Here is a 20,784-nt window from a genome sequence, read left to right on the forward strand (position 1 = left end):
CTGTAAGTTTTCATACACATTTGAGCCAATTTTCAGTCTAGTTGTATGTCTCAATGAGATTATTAACATCGTGATATTGTTTCCCTGTTGCCTAGAGCATTGTCCCATGATGCACCAATTCCCCCAAAAGGTCCCAAAGCCCAAGTTCCTGTGAGTTAGTGTTCTATCCACTGGGTGGAGACAGACTCATACAGCTAAGTATCAGCAAGATCATTCTCATCCATATTCAAAGGCTCAGTTTAGATTTAGCCAGCAGATGTGAAGATGCAATGCAATGTTATGTTAACATCTATAGATGATCCATTTGAATAACAATTCAATGGATGTTATGAGAAAGAGTGCAAGTGGAGAGATGATGCAACCCACATACACACACACACACACACACACACACACGCATAGACACGCACACGCATCCACACACACACAAACACACACACGCATCCACACACACACGCATCCACACACACACACACGCATGCACACACACACGCACATATCCATACACACACGCATACACACATGCACGCATCCACACACACACACACACACACACACACACACACACACACACACACACACACACACACCACACGCACCACACACACACACGCATCCACACACACACACACACACACGCATCCACACACACAGAAATGTACACAGACACGCACATATCCACACACACACGCATACACACACGCGCACACACACACACACACACACATCCACACACACGCACAAATCCACACACACACACACACACACACACACACACACACACGTGTCCAGGCACACACACGCATCCATACACACACACATGTATGCACACACACACTCATCCACACACACGCATCCATACACAGGCCTCTACACACACACACACACACACACACGTATCCACACACACACGCATGCACACACCCACGCACACATCCACACACACGCATACACACACACACACACACGTATCCACACACGCATACACACACACACATCCACAAACACACGCGCACACACACGCACGCATCCACACACACACGCATCCTTACACACGCATCCTTACACACACACACGCACACATCCACACATACACGCACGCACCCACACACGCACGCAAAATTCTGAGTGAGAGAAAGTGCTGCCCGAGGTCATCACAGCCAAGCCCCCTGAGAAGGACCATCTGGCTTGGTGAATTACAGGACAAAAATACACTGTATTTGGAGAAAAAACATGGAACATCCAGTTCAAATGATACACTGGCAAACCTATTGGGAATACCCTAGTTTAGCTACTACATCAATTAAAAGACTATTGTCATCTATTATTATGCATTTACAAACCTGCACCCAATGACTTCAGTATTAATAACTTTTGTATCCAATCCTTTAGTATGCAGTTCCTCCATTTTGCCATGCCAGTCTTGCAGTATAGAGCCATTTTATGTTTACAAGAAAACATCATATTCACATTGCATTGTAATAAATCCTGCGATGACATCTGTAATGGGTGCGTGTTGGTGGCAGGGAAGTCAGGCGCAGGAGAATCGAACTTGGTATAAATGGAGTTGTTTAATCAGTGCTTCACAAAACTACAAAACCAAAATACAAAATAATAAAAAGTGGGTACAAAACCCGTCGCGCACTAACACATAATACACAAACATACAATCAAACATGACATGAGGGGAAACAGAGGGTTAAATACACAACATGTAATTGATGGGATTGGAACCAGGTGTGAAGGAAGACAAGACAAAACCAATGGAAAATGAAAAATGGATCAGTGATGGCTAGAAGGTCGGTGACGTCGACCGCCGAACACCGCCCGAACAAGGAGAGGGACCGACTTCGGCGGAAGTCGTGACAACATCTGCAATGTTGTGGACGATAACCATCTGATTACATTTATGCTAATTTACATGAGCTGCATCTGAAGTCAGACGGGATTGTATTTATTTCGATGTTAACAAACCACTTTCTGATTCAAATCAAATCAATTTATGTGAAGGTATTCACCCCCTTGGCATTTTCCCTATTTTGTTGCCTTACAACCTGGAATTAAAATAGATTTTGGTGTACAGGAATCTTTAAGTCATATCATAGATTCTCAATTAGATTGAGGTCTGGGTTTTAATTAGGCCATTCCAAGACATTTAAATGTTTCCCCTTAAACCACTCGAGTGTTGCTTTAGCAGTATGCTTAGGGTCATTGTCCTGCTGGAAGGCGAACCTTCGTCCCAGTCTCAAATCTCTGGAAGACTGAAACAGGTTTCCTTAAAGAATTTCCCTGTATTTAGCTCCATTATTCCTTCAATTCTGACCAGTTTCTCAGTCCCTGCTGATGTAAAACATCTCCACACCATGATGCTTCCACCATGATTCACTGTGGGGATGTTATTCTCGGGGTGATGAGAGGTGTTGGGTTTGTGCCAGACATTGCATTTTCCTTGATGGTCCTAAATCTCAATTTTAGTCTCATCTGATCAGGCTACCTTCTTCCATATGTTTGGGGAGTATCCTACATGCTTTTTGGCAAACACCAAACATGTTTGCTTATTTTTCTCTTGAAGCATTGGCTTTTTTCTTGCCACTCTTCTGTAAAGCCTAGCTGTGTGGAGTGTACGGCTGAAAGCAGTCCTAGCTTTGCAGCTCCTTCAGGGTTATCTTTGGTCTCTTTGTTGCCTCTCTGATTAAAGCCCTCCTTGCCTGGTCCTTGAGTTTTGGTGGGCGGCCCTCTCTTGGCAGGTTTGTTGTGGTGCCATATTCTTTCCATTTATTAATAATGGATTTAATGGTGCTCCGTGGGATGTTCAAAGTTTCGGATATTTTCTATAACCCAACCCTGATCTGTACTTCCCCACAACGTTGTCGCTGACCTGTTTGGAGAGGTCTTCATAGTGCCGTTTGCTTGGTGGTGCCCCTCGCTTAGTGGTGTTGCAGACTCTGAAGCCTTTCACAACAGGTGTATATATACTGAGTGTAAATATCATATATATATAACAGGTGTATATATCATGTGACAGATCATGTGACACTTAGACAGGTGGACTTTATTTAACTAATTATGTTACTTCAGAAGGTAATTGGTTGCACCAGATCTTATTTAGGGGCTGTATAAGTTTTAGAAACAAGTATTTTTTTTTATTTCACTTCACCAATTTGGGCTATTTTGTGTATGTCCATTACATGAATTCCAAATAAAAATCCATTTAAATTACAGGTTGTAATGCAACAAAATAGGAAAAACAACTAGGAGGATGAATACTTTTGCAAGGCACTGTAGGTAGGGCTGAAGTGACTGTGCATAGATAACAAACATTGAGTAACAGCATTGTAAAGAAAAAAGGGGGGAGGTCAATGCCAATAGTCCAGGTGGTCATTTGATTAGTTGTTCAGCATTCTTATGGCCTGGCAGTTGAAGCTGTTAAGAAGCCTTTTGGACCTAGACTTGGTGCTCCGGTACTACTTGCCGTGAGTCTATGACTTGCATCGCTGGAGTATTTGATACTTTTTTGGACCTTCCTCTGACACTGCCTAGTATAGAGGTCCTGGATGGCAGGAAGCTTGGTCCCAGTGATGTACTGGGCCATACGCACTACACTCTGTAGCGCCTTATGATCTGATTCCAGGCAGTTGCCATACCAGGTAGTATTACAATCAGTCAGGATGCTCTCAGTGGTGCAGCTTCAGAACCTTTTGAGGATCTGGGGACTTTTCCTGAAGGAGAATAGGTGTTGTCATGCCGTCTTCACAATTGTCTTGGTGTGTTTGGACCATGATAGTTTGTTAGTGATGTGGACACCAAGGAAGCTTGAAGCTCTCGACCCGCTCCACTACAGCCCCGTCAGTGTGAATGGAGGCGTGTTTATCCCTCCTTTTCCTATTGTTCATGATCAGCTCTGTCTTGCTCGCTTTATAGGGAGAGGTTGTTATCCTGGCACCACATTTCCAGGTCTCTGACCTCCTCCCTATATGCTGTCTCATTGTTGTCGGTGATCAGGCCTACCACTGTTGCGCCATCAGCAAACTTAATGACAGTGTTGGAGTCATGTTTGGCCACGCAGTCGTTGGTGAACAGGGAGTACAGGAGGAGACTAAGCATGCACCCCTGAGGGGCCACCGTGTTGAGGATCAGCATGGCAAATGTGTTGTTGCCTACCCTTACCACGTGGGGGCAGCCAGTCAGGAAGTCAGGGATCCAGTTGCAGAGGGAGTTGTTAAGTCCAAGGGTCCTTAGCTTAGTAACTGTGCACATTGGCAATGTTAACATACAGTGCCTTGCGAAAGTATTCGGCCCCCTTGAACTTTGCGACCGTTTGCCACATTTCAGGCTTCAAACATAAAGATAATAAACTGTATTTTTTTGTGAAGAATCAACAACAAGTGGGACACAATCATGAAGTGGAACGACATTTATTGGATATTTCAAACTTTTTTAACAAATCAAAAACTGAAAAATTGGGCGTGCAAAATTATTCAGCCCCTTTACTTTCAGTGCAGCAAACTCTCTCCAGAAGTTCAGTGAGGATCTCTGAATGATCCAATGTTGACCTAAATGACTAATGATGATAAATACAATCCACCTGTGTGTAATCAAGTCTCCATATAAATGCACCTGCACTGTGATAGTCTCAGAGGTCCGTTAAAAGCGCAGAGAGCATCATGAAGAACAAGGAACACACCAGGCAGGTCCGAGATACTGTTGTGAAGAAGTTTAAAGCTGGATTTGGATACAAAAAGATTTCCCAAGCTTTAAACATCCCAAGGAGCACTGTGCAAGTGATAATATTGAAATGGAAGGAGTATCAGACCACTGCAAATCTACCAAGACCTGGCCGTCCCTCTAAACTTTCAGCTCATACAAGGAGAAGACTGATCAGAGATGCAGCCAAGAGGCCCATGATCACTCTGGATGAACTGCAGAGATCTACAGCTGAGGTGGGAGACTCTGTCCATAGGACAACAATCAGTCGTATATTGCACAAACCTGGCCTTTATGGAAGAGTGGCAAGAAGAAAGCCATTTCTTAAAGATATCCATAAAAAGTGTAGTTTAAAGTTTGCAAAAGACCTGAGACTGGGACGGAGATTTGTCTTCCAACAAGACAATGATCCAAAACACAAAGCAAAATCTACAATGGAATGGTTCAAAAATAAACATATCCAGGTGTTAGAATGGCCAAGTCAAAGTCCAGACCTGAATCCAATCGAGAATCTGTGGAAAGAACTGAAAACTGCTGTCACAAATGCTCTCCATCCAACCTCACTGAGCTCGAGCTGTTTTGCAAGGAGGAATGGGAAAAAAATTCAGTCTCTTGATGTGCAAAACTGATAAAGACATACCCCAAGCGACTTACAGCTGTAATCGCAGCAAAAGGTGGCGCTACAAAGTATTAACTTAAGGGGGCTGAATAATTTTGCACGCCCAATTTTTCAGTTTTTGATTTGTTAAAAAAGTTTTAAATATCCAATAAATGTTGTTCCACTTCATGATTGTGTCCCACTTGTTGTTGATTCTTCACAAAAAAATACAGTTTTATATCTTTATGTTTGAAGCCTGAAATGTGGCAAAAGGTCGCAAAGTTCAAGGGGGCCGAATACTTTCGCAAGGCACTGTATGTTTTCCATGCCAATAAAGCCCCTTGAATTGAATTGGATTTAATTGAATAGTTGAACTACTGAGTGTGACGACCCTCCCACTCTGTCTGCCGTATTCTCTCTTTGTTCTTGTTTCCTTATTAGGATGCCGGTGGGCGGAGTTGGGAGGGTCGTCAGCTACATGGGAAACACCTGGGCCCGGTGTGTCCCAGGATAAATACACCACTTCCCCATTCATGGAGGAGACTCTCCCCATGCACACACCTTTAAAGGTTTTGTTGTGTCTTGGTGGTTTTTGGTTGTTTTCTTTGGCACCTTTCAACACCCTGCATTATCACATTCAAAACACTCACTTACACTACTGATTACACACACCATTGTATATTGTACTTAGTTTACTTTATTTAATAAATATATATTTTGTTACTCCTTATCTCCACGTTGTCTCCCTTTTGTTACGGGTTTTGAGCCGGTTCGTGACAAAAAATAATCCCAAGCGTGTGTTTGGCTGCAGTCAATCTCTGATACATCTGTCTGAGTGCTGCTGAATGTAAAGGAGAGTTGTTATGTAACTGGTAATGGAGGTTTGAGTGTCATGGGTGTGTGTTCTGCAGCTTGTGTACACACACACAAACACACACACAAACAGGTCTGCCTTTCACAGAGCTAACAGGCAGCTAGCCAAGAGGAGGAATGGAGCGTCAATCACAGTAATATTCTTGGCTGACTGAAAGGAGTTTGGTTAATTTGGAAAGGAAAGACATGAACAGAACAACCTCTACTGAACCAACAGCATGTACAAATGTGTGGACAGAATGTGTTTCTATTCTCTGAGAAGGTTGTTTTTGTAAATTCTATTTCTGCCTGCAGTGACTTGTCCATCCTTTGCATGGTGCCAAAACATTTCAAACTACTTTTGTAATACAACTTTAGGTATTTTTTAACGTAAATAATCAATACAATTGAAGACGGGATGATCTGTGTTCAATACAGGAGGAAAACAAACTAGCTAGCTTTCTGGTCAACGCGCCTCTAACAGTACACTTGAAGTGACCTTCGTTTTGAACAGGGCTACTTCATTACACAAAGGAAAAACCTCAACCAATTTCTAAAGACTGGTGACATCCAGTGGAAGCGGTAGCAACTGCAAGAAGGTCCTTTTGAAATCTGGATACCCAATGAAATCCCATTGAAAAGAGAGTGACCTCAAAAAAAAGAAATCTGAATGGTTTGTCCTCGGGTTTCGCCTGCCAAATAAGTTCTGTTATACTCACAGACATGATTCAAACAGATTTAGAAACTTCAGAGTGTTTTCTATCCAGATATACTAATAAAATGCTAATCTTATCTTCGGGGATGAGTAGCAGGCAGTTGAATTTGGGCATGCATTTCATCCGGATGTGAAAATACTGCCCCATGTCACCAACAATCCCCTCATCAATCTACACACAATACACCATAATGACAAAGCTCAAACAGGTTTATAGATATTTTGCAAATGTTAAAATAAACATATGAAAAATATTTAGATAAGTATTCAGACCCTTTACTCAGTAGTTTGTTGAAGCACCTATGGCAGTGGTTACAGCCTCAAGTCTTCTTGGGTATGACACTACAAGCTTAGCACACCTGTATGTGGGGAGTTTCTCCCATTCTTCGCTGAAGTTCGTCTCAAGATCTCCCAGGTTGGATTGGGAGCATCGCTGCACAACTATTTTCAGGTCTCTTCAGAGATGTTCAATCGGGTTCACTGGCCACTATACCATAAAAAATAAACAAATAATAAATTAAATGTATTTATATAGCCCTTCTTACATCAGCTGATATCTCAAAGTGCTGTACAGAAACCCAGCCTAAAACCACAAACAGCAAGCAATGCAGGTGTAGAAGCATGGTGGCTAGGAAAAACTCCCTAGAAAGGCAAAAACCTAGGAAGAAACCTAGAGAGGAACCAGGCTATGAGGGGTGGCCAGTCCTCTTCTGGCTGTGTGGAGATTATAACAGAACATGGCCAAGATGTTCAAATGTTTATAAATGACCAGCATGGTCAAATAATAATAATCACAGTAGTTGTCGAGGATGCAGCAAGTCAGCACCTCAGGAGTAAATGTCAGTTGGCTTTTCATAGCCGATCATTAAGAATATCTCTACCACTCCTGCTGTCTCTAGAGAGTTGAAAACAGCAGGTCTGGGACAGGTAGCACGTCCGGTGAACAGGTCAGGGTTCGATAGCCGCAGGCAGAACAGTTGAAACTGGAGCAGCAGCACGGCCAGGTGGACTGTGGACAGCAAGGAGTCATCATGCCAGGTAGTCCTGAGGCATGGTCCTAGGGCTCAGGTCTTCAGAGAGAGAGAAAGAAAGAAAGAGAATTAGAGAGATACTTAAATTCACACAGGACACTGGATAAGACTGGAGAAGTACTCCAGATATAACAAACTGACCCTAGCCCCCGACACAAACTACTGCAGCAAAAATACTGGAGGCTGAGACAGGAGGGGTCAGGAGACACTGTGGCCCCATCCGATGATACCCCCGGACAAGGCCAAACAGGAAGGATATAACCCCACCCACTTTGCCAAAGCACAGCACCCACACCACTAGAGGGATATCTTCAACCACCAACTTACCATCCTGAGACAAGGCCGAGTATAGCCCACAAAGATCTCCTCCACTGCACAATCCAAGGGGGGGCGCCAACCCAGACAGGAAGATCACGTCAGTGACTCAACCCACTCAAAGTGACGCACCCCTCCTAGGGACGGCATGAAAGAGCACCAGTAAGCCAGTGACTCAGCCCCTGTAATAGGGTTTGAGGCAGAGAATTCCAGTGGAGAGAGGGGAACTGGCCAGGCAGAGACAGCAAGGGCGGTTCGTTTATCCAGAGCCTTTCCGTTTATCTTCACACTCCTGGGCCAGACTACACTCAATCATATGACCCACTGAAGAGATGAGTCTTCAGTAAAGACTTAAAGGTTGAGACCGAAACTGCGTCTCTCACATGGGTAGGCAGACCATTCCATAAAAATTGAGCTCTATAGGAGAAAGCCCTGCCTCCAGCTGTTTGCTTAGAAATTCTAGGGACAATTAGGAGGCCTGCTTCTTGTGACCGTAGCGTACGTGTAGGTATGTACAGTAGGACCAAATCGGAAAGATAGGTAGGAGCAAGCCCCTGTAATGCTTTATAGGTTAGCAGTAAAACATTGAAATCAGCCCTTGCCTTAACAGGAAGCCAGTGTAGGGAGGCTAGCACTGGAGTAATATGATACATTTTTGGGGTTCTAGTCAGGATTCTAACAGCCATATTTAGCACTAACTGAAGCACTAACTGCTTTATCCGGGTAGCCGGAAAGTAGAGCTTTGCAGTAGTCTAACCTAGAACTAACAAAAGCATGGATTAATTTTTCTGCATCATTTTTGGACAGAAAGTCTCAGATTTTTGCAATGTTATGTCGATGGAAAAAAGCTGTCCTTGAAACAGTCTTGATATGTTCATCAAACGAGAGATCAGGGTCCAGAGTAACGTCCTTCACAGTTTTATTTGAGACGACTGTACAACCATCAAGATTAATTGTCAGATTCATCAGAAGATGTCTTTGTTTCTTGAGACCTAGAACAAGCATCTCTGTTTAGTCCGAGTTTAAAAGTCGAAAGTTTGCAGCCATACACTTCCTTATGTCTGAAACACAGGCTTCAAGCGAGGGCAATTTTCACTGTTGAAATGTACAGCTGTGTGTCATCCGCATAGCAGTGAAAGTTAACATTATGTTTTCGAATGACATCCCCAAGAGGTAAAATATATAGTGAAAACAATAGTGGTCCTAAAACAGAACTTTGAAGAACACCGAAATTTACAGTTGATTTGTCAGAGGACAAAACATTCACAGAGACAAACGGATATCTTTCCGACAGATAAGATCTAAACCAGGCCAGAACTTGTCCGTGTAGACCAATTTGGGTTTCCAATCTGTCCAAAAGAATGTGGTGATCGATGGTATCAAAAGCAGCACTAATGTCTAGGAGCACAAGGACAGATGCAGAGCCTCGGTCTGACGCCATTAAAAGGTAATTTACCACCTTCACAAGTGCAGTCTCAGTGCTATGATGGGGTCTAAAACAAGATTGAAGTATTTCGTATACATTGTTTGTCTTTAGGTAGGCAGTGAGTTGCTGCGTAACAGCTTTTTCTAAAATGTTTGAGAGGAATGGAAGATTCGATATAGGCCGATAGTTGTTTATATTTTCTGGATCAAGGTTTGGCTTATTCAAGAGAGGCTTTATTACTGCCACTTTTAGTGAGTTTGGTACACATCCGGTGGATAGATTGACGTTTATTATGGTCAACATAGGAGGGCCAAGCACAGGAAGCAGCTCTTTCAGTAGTTTAATTGGAATAGGTTCCAGTATGCAGTACTAAAACACTTGAGTGTCTCTCTTGATCCTAGGTCCTGGCAGAGTTGTGCAGACTCAGGACAACTGAGCTTTGGAGGAATACGCAGATTTAAAGAGAAGTCCGTAATTCGCTTTCTAATGATCATGATCTTGTCCTCAAAGAAGTTCATGAATTTATTACTGCTGAAGTGAAAGCCATCCTCACTTGGGGAATGCTGCTTTTTAGTTAGCTCTGCGACAGTATCAAAAAGACATGTCGGATTGTTCTTATTTTCCTCAATTAAGTTGGAAAAATAGGATGATCGAGCAGCAGTGAGGGCTCTTCGAAACTGCACGGTACTGTCTTTCCAAGCTAGTCAGAAGACTTCCAGTTGTGTGACGCTATTTCCGTTCCAATTTTCTGGAAGCTTGCTTCAGAGCTCGGGTATTTTCTGTATGCCAGGGAGCTAGTTTCTTATGACAAATGTTTTTAGGGGTGCAACTGCATCTAGGGTATTGTGCAAGGTTAAATTGGGTTCCTCAGTTAGGTGGTTAACTGATTTTTGTCCTCTGACCTCCTTGGGTAGGCAGAGGGAGACTGGAAGGGCATCAAGGAATCTTTGTGTTGTCTGAGAATTTATAGCACGACTTTTGATTGGTTGGGGTCTGAGCAGATTATTTGTTGCGATAGCAAATGCAATAAAATGGTGGTCCGATAGTCCAGGATTATGAGGAAAAACATTAAGATCCGCAACATTTATTCCATGGGAAAGAACTATGTCCAGAGTATGTCAGTGACAGTGAGTAGGTCCAGAGACATGTTGGACAAAACCCACTGAGTCGATGATGGCTCTGAAAGCCTTTTGGAGCGGGTCTGTAGACTTTTCCATATGAATATTAAAGTCACCAAAAATGTGAATATTATCTGCTATGACTACAAGCTCCGATAGGAATTCAGGGAACTAAGTGAGGAACGCTGTATATGGCCCAGGAGGCCTGTAAACAGTAGCTATAAAAAGTGATGTAGTAGGCTGCATAGATTTCATGACTAGAAGCTCAAAAGACAAAAACATAAACTTTTTTTTGTAAATTGAAATTTGCTATCGTAAATGTTAGCAACACCTCCGCCTTTGCGGGATGCATGGGGGATATGGTCACTAGTGTAACCAGGAGGTGAGGCCTCATTTAACACAGTAAATTCATCAGGCTTAAGCCATGTTTCAGTCAAGCCAATCAAATCAAGATTATGATCAGTGATTAGTTCATTGACTATAACTGCCTTTGAAGTGAGGAATCTAACATTAAGTAGCCCTATTTTGAGATGTGAGGTATCACGATCTTTTTCAATAATGGCAGGAATGGAGGAGGTCTTTATCCTAGTGATATTGCTAAGGCGAACACCGCCATGTTTAGTTTTGCCCAACCTAGGTCGAGGCACAGACACGGTCTCAATGGGGATAGCTGAGCTGACGACACTGACTGTGCTAGTGGCAGACTCCACTAAGCTGGCAGGCTGGCTAACAGCCTGCTGCCTGGCCTGCACCCTATTTCATTGTGGAGCTAGAGAAGTTAGAGCCCTGTCTATGTTGGTAGATAAGATGAGAGCACCCCTCCAGCTAGGATGGAGTCTGTCACTCCTCAGCAGACCAGGCTTGGTCCTGTTTGTGGGTGAGTCCCAAAAAGAGGGCCAATTATCTACAAGTTCTATCTTTTGGGAGGAGCAGAAAACAGTTTTCAACCAGCGATTGAGTTGTGAGACTGCTGTAGAGCTCATCACTCCCCCTAACTGGGAGGGGGCCAGAGATAATTACTCGATGCCGACACATCTTTGTAGCTGATTTACACGCTGAAGCTATGTTGCGCTTGGTGACCTCTGACTGTTTCATCCTAACATCGTTGGTGCCGACGTGGATAACAATATCTCTATACTCTCTAAACTCGCCAGTTTTAGCTTTAGCCAGCACCATCTTCAGATTAGCCTTAAAGGCCTGATTGGTGGAGTGCTGCAGACATGGTTGTCCTTCTGGAAGGTTCTCCCATCTCCACAGAGGAACTCTGGAGTCCTGTCAGAGTGACCATTGGGTTCTTGGTCACCTCCCTGACCAAGGCCGTTTTCCTCTGTTTACTCAGTTTGGCCGGGCAGCCAGCTCTAGGAAGAGTTTTGGTGGTTCCAAACTTCTTTCATTTAAGAATGATGGAGGCCACTGTGTTCTTGGGGACCTTCAATGCTGCAGACATTTTTTGGTACCCTACCCCAGATCTCGACATAATCCTGTCTCGGAGCTCTACGGACAATTCCTTTGACCTCATGGCTTGGTTTTTGCTCTGACATGCACTGTCAACTGTGGGACCTTATATAGACAGATGTTTGCCTTTCGAAATCATGTCCAATCAATTGAATAGTCTCCAATCAAGTTGTAGAAACATCTCAATGTAAAATGTAGTTGCTTAGTTATTATGGGTTATTGTTTGTAGCTTGATGAGGGAGAAAAAAAATCATCAATTTTAGAATAAGGCTGTAATGTCACAAAATGTGAAAAAGTCAATGGGTCTGAATACTTTCCGAATGCTCCGTATGTAACTCTAAATTGGATGAGGTGATTTTATACATGGGTAAGCAGAATTAGGGTTCTATTCAATCCGTATCACGGAAATCCAGCATGACAGCGTGAAATAACTTTAAAGGCAATGTTCCCGCATCAGCAGAGACTGCATTTACGGCAGACACTACCGATGACAGTTCAATAGGAAACTACCATTCAATCAGTAACGTTTCATCGATACAGACTGAATAGAGCCCTTAGTTCTTATGCTACTGTTGTGACTTTATTGGAACAAAAATATGTATTATCAAATCCAAACCAATGGATGATTTATATTGCTTTAATGTCTTTGAAGCAGTGCGTTTGAAGAGTCATGTAAAATTAACAGAGATGAGACAAAATTAGTGAAGGAAGGTATTTTCTGTCATTATCACAGACATGCTGATTCAGAGGAGAGGAGACCATTCTCTTGTGTCCTTAGGCGCCACAGGGCAGTATGCTGCCAACGGACACCTTCTCCCATTTACATCTCCTCAGTTCTGCCTCACACTCTCGCTCAGCATATGGGTAGCACTGTCAGCCTCAGCCCCCAGACAGATACACAGACTCAACCCTGTCCTCAAAGCGACACCTGTTTGTTAGTCCTGTTAGAAGGAGACAATGAAAATAGGACAAGGAAAATGTCCTTGAGATCTGGTGCAGTTTGTACACACGGGAACACCAACACACACATATGCACACATGCTCATTTGCATGCGGTTGCCCATGTAAGTACACACAAAAAAAGTCTGAGAGGGGTCAGAAAGACAGAGTTGGTGGCACACACTTCTTGAGATGATCTGGACAAAAGAGCAACATGAAAACCTGAAACCGCTGAAATTAGGTCAGTTTTGTGTTTCCTCTCCTGGTGGTCAAGATGTGAACTTGAGGCTGAGCTGATCTTATATCTGTGTCTAAGGAAATATTATAGAATTTATCATAGCTCCTAGTTAGAATATGCAGTCAAAAGGTGCCAAAAAGGTTGGTAAAACGTACGCGCAATCTTAAGCCAGTTTCTCCCATGGTTTGGATTGCACTGTTGGGTCATCAAGGGGATTGAGCGTTTTGGGTGCAGAATTCATAAAGGAAAGAAGGGAAAAAAATAACATATTTAATCTGAATTATCCGAGGGGAGAGAATACCATCAGGTAATAGTTGCAGAATGAATACATCTCCAGATTGGTGGAACTGGGTATGGTGTTTGTGAAATGCAGCTGAATCAAGGTAACCTACCCTGGTGATGCTATGTGATGGTATTGGGGTCCGGTGACCCAGAGGATCTCTGTGTCTCCCCTCAGGTTAGGACAGAGGGATCATATCTCCTATGCCATAGGTGGGCTTGCAGTGGGAGCCTATGACAGCATTTTGAAGGGATGGGACATGACACCTGGAGCATGGCAAAAGATGAGGGAACAATCATAATGATGTTGTGTGGTGTGTGTGTGTTTGTGTGTGTGCGCGCGGTCGTCATTGAAGCACAACTTACTCTTGCACTCTTTGGGAGCTGTGCTCCATGTCTGATCACCAGTGCACTCTGTGATTCTAATTCCAATCAGATGGCAACCCTCCATACAGGTGTATTAAATCTTACTGTCCACCATAAACATCTTTTGGATCCTGAGTTTAACAGCACAAATGATGGTCAAACACAGTCAAACCATTTCCAGATTGTGATATCTACTAATGTAGGAACTTACAACAACTGCATTATAATAAAAAGACTGAAACGACTACATGGTAGACTAGGGTGTTGTACAAGCTTCTGGAGCCAGCCCAGTGCAAATACATGGTGATTAGTTCATCCACAGTTGTGTTAGTGCGAGTTTAGAGCAAACGTCTATATGCCCTGTAGCTTTGCTTTATCTTGGCCAGGTCGCAGTTGTAAATGGGAACCTGTTCTCAACTAGCCTACCTGGTTAAATAAAGGTGGAAAAAAAGAAGAAAAAAAAGAAAAGCTCTCCAGCAGCAGCACTGAAGGAAACAGGCAGTAGTATAGTGGCTGTCTGTCCATCTCTTCTTACCACGACAGTCATTAGGGAGAGGAGGTGTGCTTCCACAGGTCTCGAGGTGAAAGCACTGAGGCTCCATGGTCCTGGAAGTAAACAAACAAACAAACCAACAAACAAACCAACAGGCGTACACCAAACAGACGTTCAGTAAGGTAACAGCAGGATAATATGAAGGCTGAATTAATAGAAGACAGCAATGTGTTGCTCCTGCTATGCTTTACCAACACTGTCTTTGCTTGCCTGATTAGCACTTTGGCCTGCAGAAGTACTTTGTGAAAGGTGCTATGTATACAGTCCATGTCATGTATTTGTTGTGTTGTGTTCATGTATAAAGTATTATCACTAAAGTCAACAGAAGCTGCAATGATTCTAACAGGATGTATTGCATGTCTCAGTTGCTATGGCAGCCTGCCGTCACCCTGGCCTCCCCTTTGCAGTGATGGCAGCCTCTGAGGGGCATGAGTACTGCATGTGCGGGTTCGTGACCTCTGACTTACAGAGCAGTAAGTCCAGCCAGACCAGCAAGACCAGCTGCCATGGATCACCCCTTAAGGAGGGAGGGAGGGAAATAATGGTTGAATGTAGGGTTGTGGTGAACGAAACAAGGAGAGTGAAAGGGGAAGGAAGGATGGAGAGAGAGAGGGGTTATGCATATATCTGTATGTACAGTATGTCTGAAAGCACCCAGAAATAAATACACAAATACTGTCATCTGGAGTATCCACAAGACATGTAAAATGTTACCTACCCTCTACCTCCTTCCCCTTCTCACAGGCCAGTCTGTACCAGGTTTAAAGATGTATTTACACTCATTCCCCTCTATCACCACCAGGCTGTTGTTCCTGCAGGGCTGGCTGAAGCAAGGGTGCCTTTCATTCAGGTACTGCTCTATGGCTGTCTTCAAATGGAGCCTATTCTCCCCAGCACACTGCACCTCCTTTACCAGCTCATACAGAGGCCTCATCTGGAAACATGCACACCACACACAACATGGGACGAGTAATATAGCAAGCGTTTTCCCCAGCTTTTTTTACTCTACCTTTGTATGTAATCAAGCAATGATGCCAATAATCTCCCCAACAAACCGAAAACATTCCCAGGACATTAGCTAAGATCCCCATTAAGTTCACTAAAATGTTGTGCACAACATCTGTAACAGCCACCACAGAACATTCCACAAAAGTTTAGGTTTCCAGGTAACAACACAATGTACCAGTAACGTTTACCCAGCAAACCAAAATTGGTTCTGTGAAAGTTCCCAGAACATTTGTTAGGTTGTGGCAAATGTTCTCATAACACAAACACTGTCCAGTAGTGCTGATGATTATACAAGGTTTGTATGAAACATTCTGCTGATGTTGCAAGACCGTCCCCAGGACACATTTAGTCTGTTCTTTAAAGGTTCCCAGAATGTTCAATTAGGTTGTGGGAACAGTCTGGTGGGAACATTGTAGGGACATCACAAAAGGTGTTCCCTAAACACACAAAAAAACGGTCCAGTTGTGCGGCTGAATATACAATGTTTCTTCTAGGGTGTAAAAGAACATTCACTTGATGTTACAAGAACGCTCCCAGAACGCATTTACACTTTTTTGGTTACTACACGATTGCATATGTGTTATTTCATAATTTTGATGTCTTTCTCTATTCTTCTAGAATGTAGAAAATAGTGCAAAAAATAAAAACCCTGGAATGAGTAGTTGTGTCCAAACTTTTTACTGGTACTGTAGGTAGGGATAAAGTCGATAGTCCAACTGTGGTTAGTCCAACGTCATCATCCTGTTGCTCTCTGATAGCCATTGAACTCTACCGTGCAAATATAGCATGTGTTATAGGGAAATAATTCCCTCTCTAGAATCCCCTTCAAGCCAGTCAGAAACAAGGATTCAACCATTCCATGGTATAAATACAGGGATTCCAATGCAGTTGACACTTTAGCTGCAGCTCATACAGTTACACTACATGTAACTTTCACCATTACTTTGGTGTCCAGCCAAATGCTAGAATCAAACTATACTATATAAAGGTGGGTTCCAAGGACGTCAAAAAGCTCTGATGGCCATTATTAAACCATTATTATATACTTTGTTTTTTTAGTCTTGTTCACCATCTGTTGTCGGGCACCATGCTCCAACTCACTGCCATTGGGGCCAGCAGTTTAACCAACAGAGATGACATGTTCTAGCCATGGCACTCTGTTACTCCCACTACTACTGTATGTCACTAGAATGATACATCTGAGGTGTCTATATTAGGACAGCCTCTGTCTCAGCTGGAGCTGATCCAGTCTCAGCAGGAGTTGCCTGAGTTGTCTCACCCATCTGTTTCTCTGTTTCTTAGTCGATGCTGAGTAAGGCGTGGAAGAGTTCGCACAGAGTCCCCTCAGACAGGTAATGGGTTTCAAACCTTTTCACCACTGTCCTATAGCTGGCGTTCCAGAACCTTCTCAGACATAGAACGGTATCCTCTGGCATTGTTATGGAACTGAGCCAACTCCACATTGTTCTTTACCACCAATAGGTGGTTCTTCTATGCAGCAAAAAAACAAGTGTCACAATAGGCTAATTTTAACAGTTTTCAAAAATGTAACTATCATCTCTGGAAGAAGAGAGGTGTGAGAGGAGAAAACAATGAATATCAAGTAAATAGTGGAAAATTAAATAAAACATAACCCTTGGTAGAAGTAGACCTGTCACCATCGTCGTAAGGAGCCGACCAAAATGCAGCGTGGTATGTGTTCATTATTTTTTTTTTTATTAAAGAAAACGCTGAATACAAACTATACAAAACAATAAATGAATAACGACCATGAAGCTATAATGAGAACTGTGCTGACACAAGCAACTAACATAGACAATCACCCACAAACAAACAGTGAAACCCAGGCTACCTAAGTATGATTCTCAATCAGAGACAACTAATGACACCTGCCTCTGATTGAGAACCATACTAGGCTGAAACATAGAAATCCCAAAATCATAGAAAAACAAACATAGACTGCCCACCCCAACTCACGCCCTGACCATACTAAATAACGACAAAACAAAGGAAATAAAGGTCAGAACGTGACAAGACCACTATAATACAGGTCAGGTCACTCTTGACACCCCCCTCCACTCCACTTCGCTGAAAAACATTTTAGTGTAATTTTCCTTCAATTCTACACATTTTGCCATAGGACATACAGAAAATGTTGTAGTTTTAAAGCAAATCTAAACAAAACACATCACTGAGTACCACTCTCCATATTTTCAAGCATGGTGGTGACTGCATGATGTTAGGGGTATGCTTGTCATCTTCAAGGACTAGGGAGTTTGTTAAGATACAAAGAAACGGAATAGAGCTAAGAACAGGCAAAATCCTAGAGGAACACCTGGTTCAGTCTGCTTTCCAAAAGTCATTGGAAGACAAATTCACCATTCAGCAGGACAATAACCTTAAACATAAGGCCAAATATACACTTGAGTTGCTTACCGAGATGACATTGATGTTCCTGAGCGGCCTAATTATAGTTTTGACTTAAATCTGGTTGAAAAGCTGACAAGACTTTAAAATGGTCGTCTAGCAATGATCAACCGCCAACTTGACAGAGCTTGAAGAATTTTGTGCAAATGTTGTACAATCCAGGTGTGCAAAGCTCTTAGAGACTTACTCAGAAATACTCACAGCTTAATCACGGCCTAATGTTATTCTAACATGTATTGACTCAGCGGTGTGAATACTTATGTACATGAGATATTTCTGTAATACATTTTTCAATAAATGTGCAACAATTTCTAAGAACATGTTTTCACTTTGTTACTATGGGGTATTATGTGAGCTGGTGAGGAAAACAATCTATTTAATCCATTTTCAATTTAGGCTGTAACACAAAAAAAATGTTGTATGAATACTTTCTGAAGGTACTGTATACCACAACATTGGTTGCCATTCATGAATCAAAGCATGAGTTTAGTGGAGCTCATGGTCATGACTTCTGATGATTGGTTTGGTTCCTTACCTGTGTTTTAGTGCAGCCGTCACACTCTGACCACTTGCCATATGATCCCCAGTGGCAATGCGCCATTTCCACACAATTAATGGGTGAGGAGAGGAGAGGAGAGGAGAGGAGAGGAGAGGAGAGGAGAGGAGAGGAGAGGAGAGGGAGAGGAGAGGAGAGGAGAGGAGAGGAGAGGAGAGGAGAGGGAGAGGAGAGGAGAGGAGAGAGGAGAGAGGAGAGGAGAGGAGAGGAGGAATGCTGCGGTTAAATTCTATTTACTTCGTGTATTTTACAACTCTTTCAAAAAGACTAAGTCTAAGGATTCTATCAGATCCATGCTAGCCGACACCCACAGTGGTTGTTTTGGCTGTGTCGGAGGAGCTCCGTGTGTTAGTTTATCACGGACATACCCAACTTTATAATCTGACAAATCCCATGTAGTTGCGTTAGAAGTTCAAACACTGGAATGCCTGGTCTAATTGTCTTCACCTTGATTAGACTGACCTGTCACTGTCCCCCCCCCCACATCCAAATTAACATCAAAACATGCATTAGCCCACACTTTCTATCTCCGTTTTGATAGTAAGGAAGGGAACGGTTTGTAACGTGGATAATAATGAAGGGAGTGGTTTGTAACGTGGATAATAATGAAGGGAGTGGTTTGTAACGTGGATAATAATGAAGGGAGTGGTTTGTAACGTGGATAATAATGAAGGGAGTGGTTTGTAACGTGGATAATGAGGAAGGGAGTGGTTTGTAACATGGATAGTAATGAAGGGAGTGGTTTGTAACGTGGATAATATTGAAGGGAGTGGTTTGTAACGTGGATAATAATGAAGGGAGTGGTTTGTAACGTGGATAATAATGAAGGGAGTGGTTTGTGACGTGGATAATAATGAAGGGAGTAGTTTGTGACGTGGATAATAATGAAGGGAGTGGTTTGTAACGTGGATAATAATGAAGGGAGTGGTTTGTAATGTGGATAATAATGAAGGGAGTGGTTTGTAACGTGGATAATAATGAAGGGAGTGGTTTGTAACGTGGATAATAATGAAGGGAGTGGTTTGTAACGTGGATAATAATGAAGGGAGTGGTTTGTAACGTGGATAATGAGGAAGGGAGTGGTTTGTAATGTGGATAATAATGAAGGGAGTGGTTTGTAATGTGGATAATAATGAAGGGAATGGTTTGTAACGTGGATAATAATGAAGGGAGTGGTTTGTAATGCGGATAATAATGAAGGGAGTGGTTTGTAACGTGGATAATAATGAAGGGAGTGGTTTGTAACGTGGATAATAAGGAAGGGAGTGGTTTGTAACGTGGATAATAATGAAGGGAGTGGTTTGTAACGTGGATAATAATGAAGGGAGTGGTTTGTAACGTGGATAATAATGAAGGGAGTGGTTTGTAACGTGGATAATAATGAAGGGAGTGGTTTGTAACGTGGATAATGAGGAAGGGAGTGGTTTGTAATGTGGATAATAATGAAGGGAGTGGTTTGTAATGTGGATAATAATGAAGGGAATGGTTTGTAACGTGGATAATAATGAAGGGAGTGGTTTGTAATGCGGATAATAATGAAGGGAGTGGTTTGTAACGTGGATAATAATGAAGGGAGTGGTTTGTAACGTGGATAATAAGGAAGGGAGTGGTTTGAACTTGTATCGCGGATAATAATAAGGACGGGAGTGGTTGTGTCACACAAGAGCAGCCACCTAAATTTGACAGCTCCTGCCGCACTTACTCTACCACCTCCAAGACATCAGCTATGAGGATGTCTGCCAACGCGGGTTAATGCTCCATCGGATTGAATTGAAGTCTAAGACTATACAGCACAACTGTTTTGAACCACTTGATTAATAGTAGAAATCATCTGAGTATATTAAAAGAGGGAAGTAGGGAATAAATGTGAATCAGCTTACCTTCATGGTGAGAGTGTACATGAGCTCTCTATGGCTGAGGACACTTCAAAGTATTATATTGTTCAGTGTCTCTCTCCCATTCACACAAAAACACACATACATACACAAAAAGTATGTGACCCCTTCCTGCCAAAGGGTCAGATAATTGCGGGAAGAGATTATTCTAAGGAACTTTTTTTTTCCTTCCAAGGAACCAGAATGTTTCTTTTTACATTAGAGAAGGAGAACATACATTATTGTTTGATTGTTCTTCTGCCAAAACTACTCTCGTTGTGACCCTACAATAATACAATTATTATTCTAAAACAGAAACAGTCAAAAAGT

The 20,784-nt window shown here is 42.6% G+C and overlaps 1 pseudogene; it reads right to left on the reverse strand.

The window, feature by feature from the left end:
* Window positions 1-13,554: 13,554 nt before the first annotated feature.
* Window positions 13,555-20,466, reverse strand: LOC121847899 (annotated as a pseudogene).
* Window positions 20,467-20,784: the final 318 nt, after the last annotated feature.

Source organism: Oncorhynchus tshawytscha, linkage group LG12 (genome assembly GCF_018296145.1).
Source record: "Oncorhynchus tshawytscha isolate Ot180627B linkage group LG12, Otsh_v2.0, whole genome shotgun sequence".
NCBI lineage: Eukaryota > Metazoa > Chordata > Actinopteri > Salmoniformes > Salmonidae > Oncorhynchus > Oncorhynchus tshawytscha.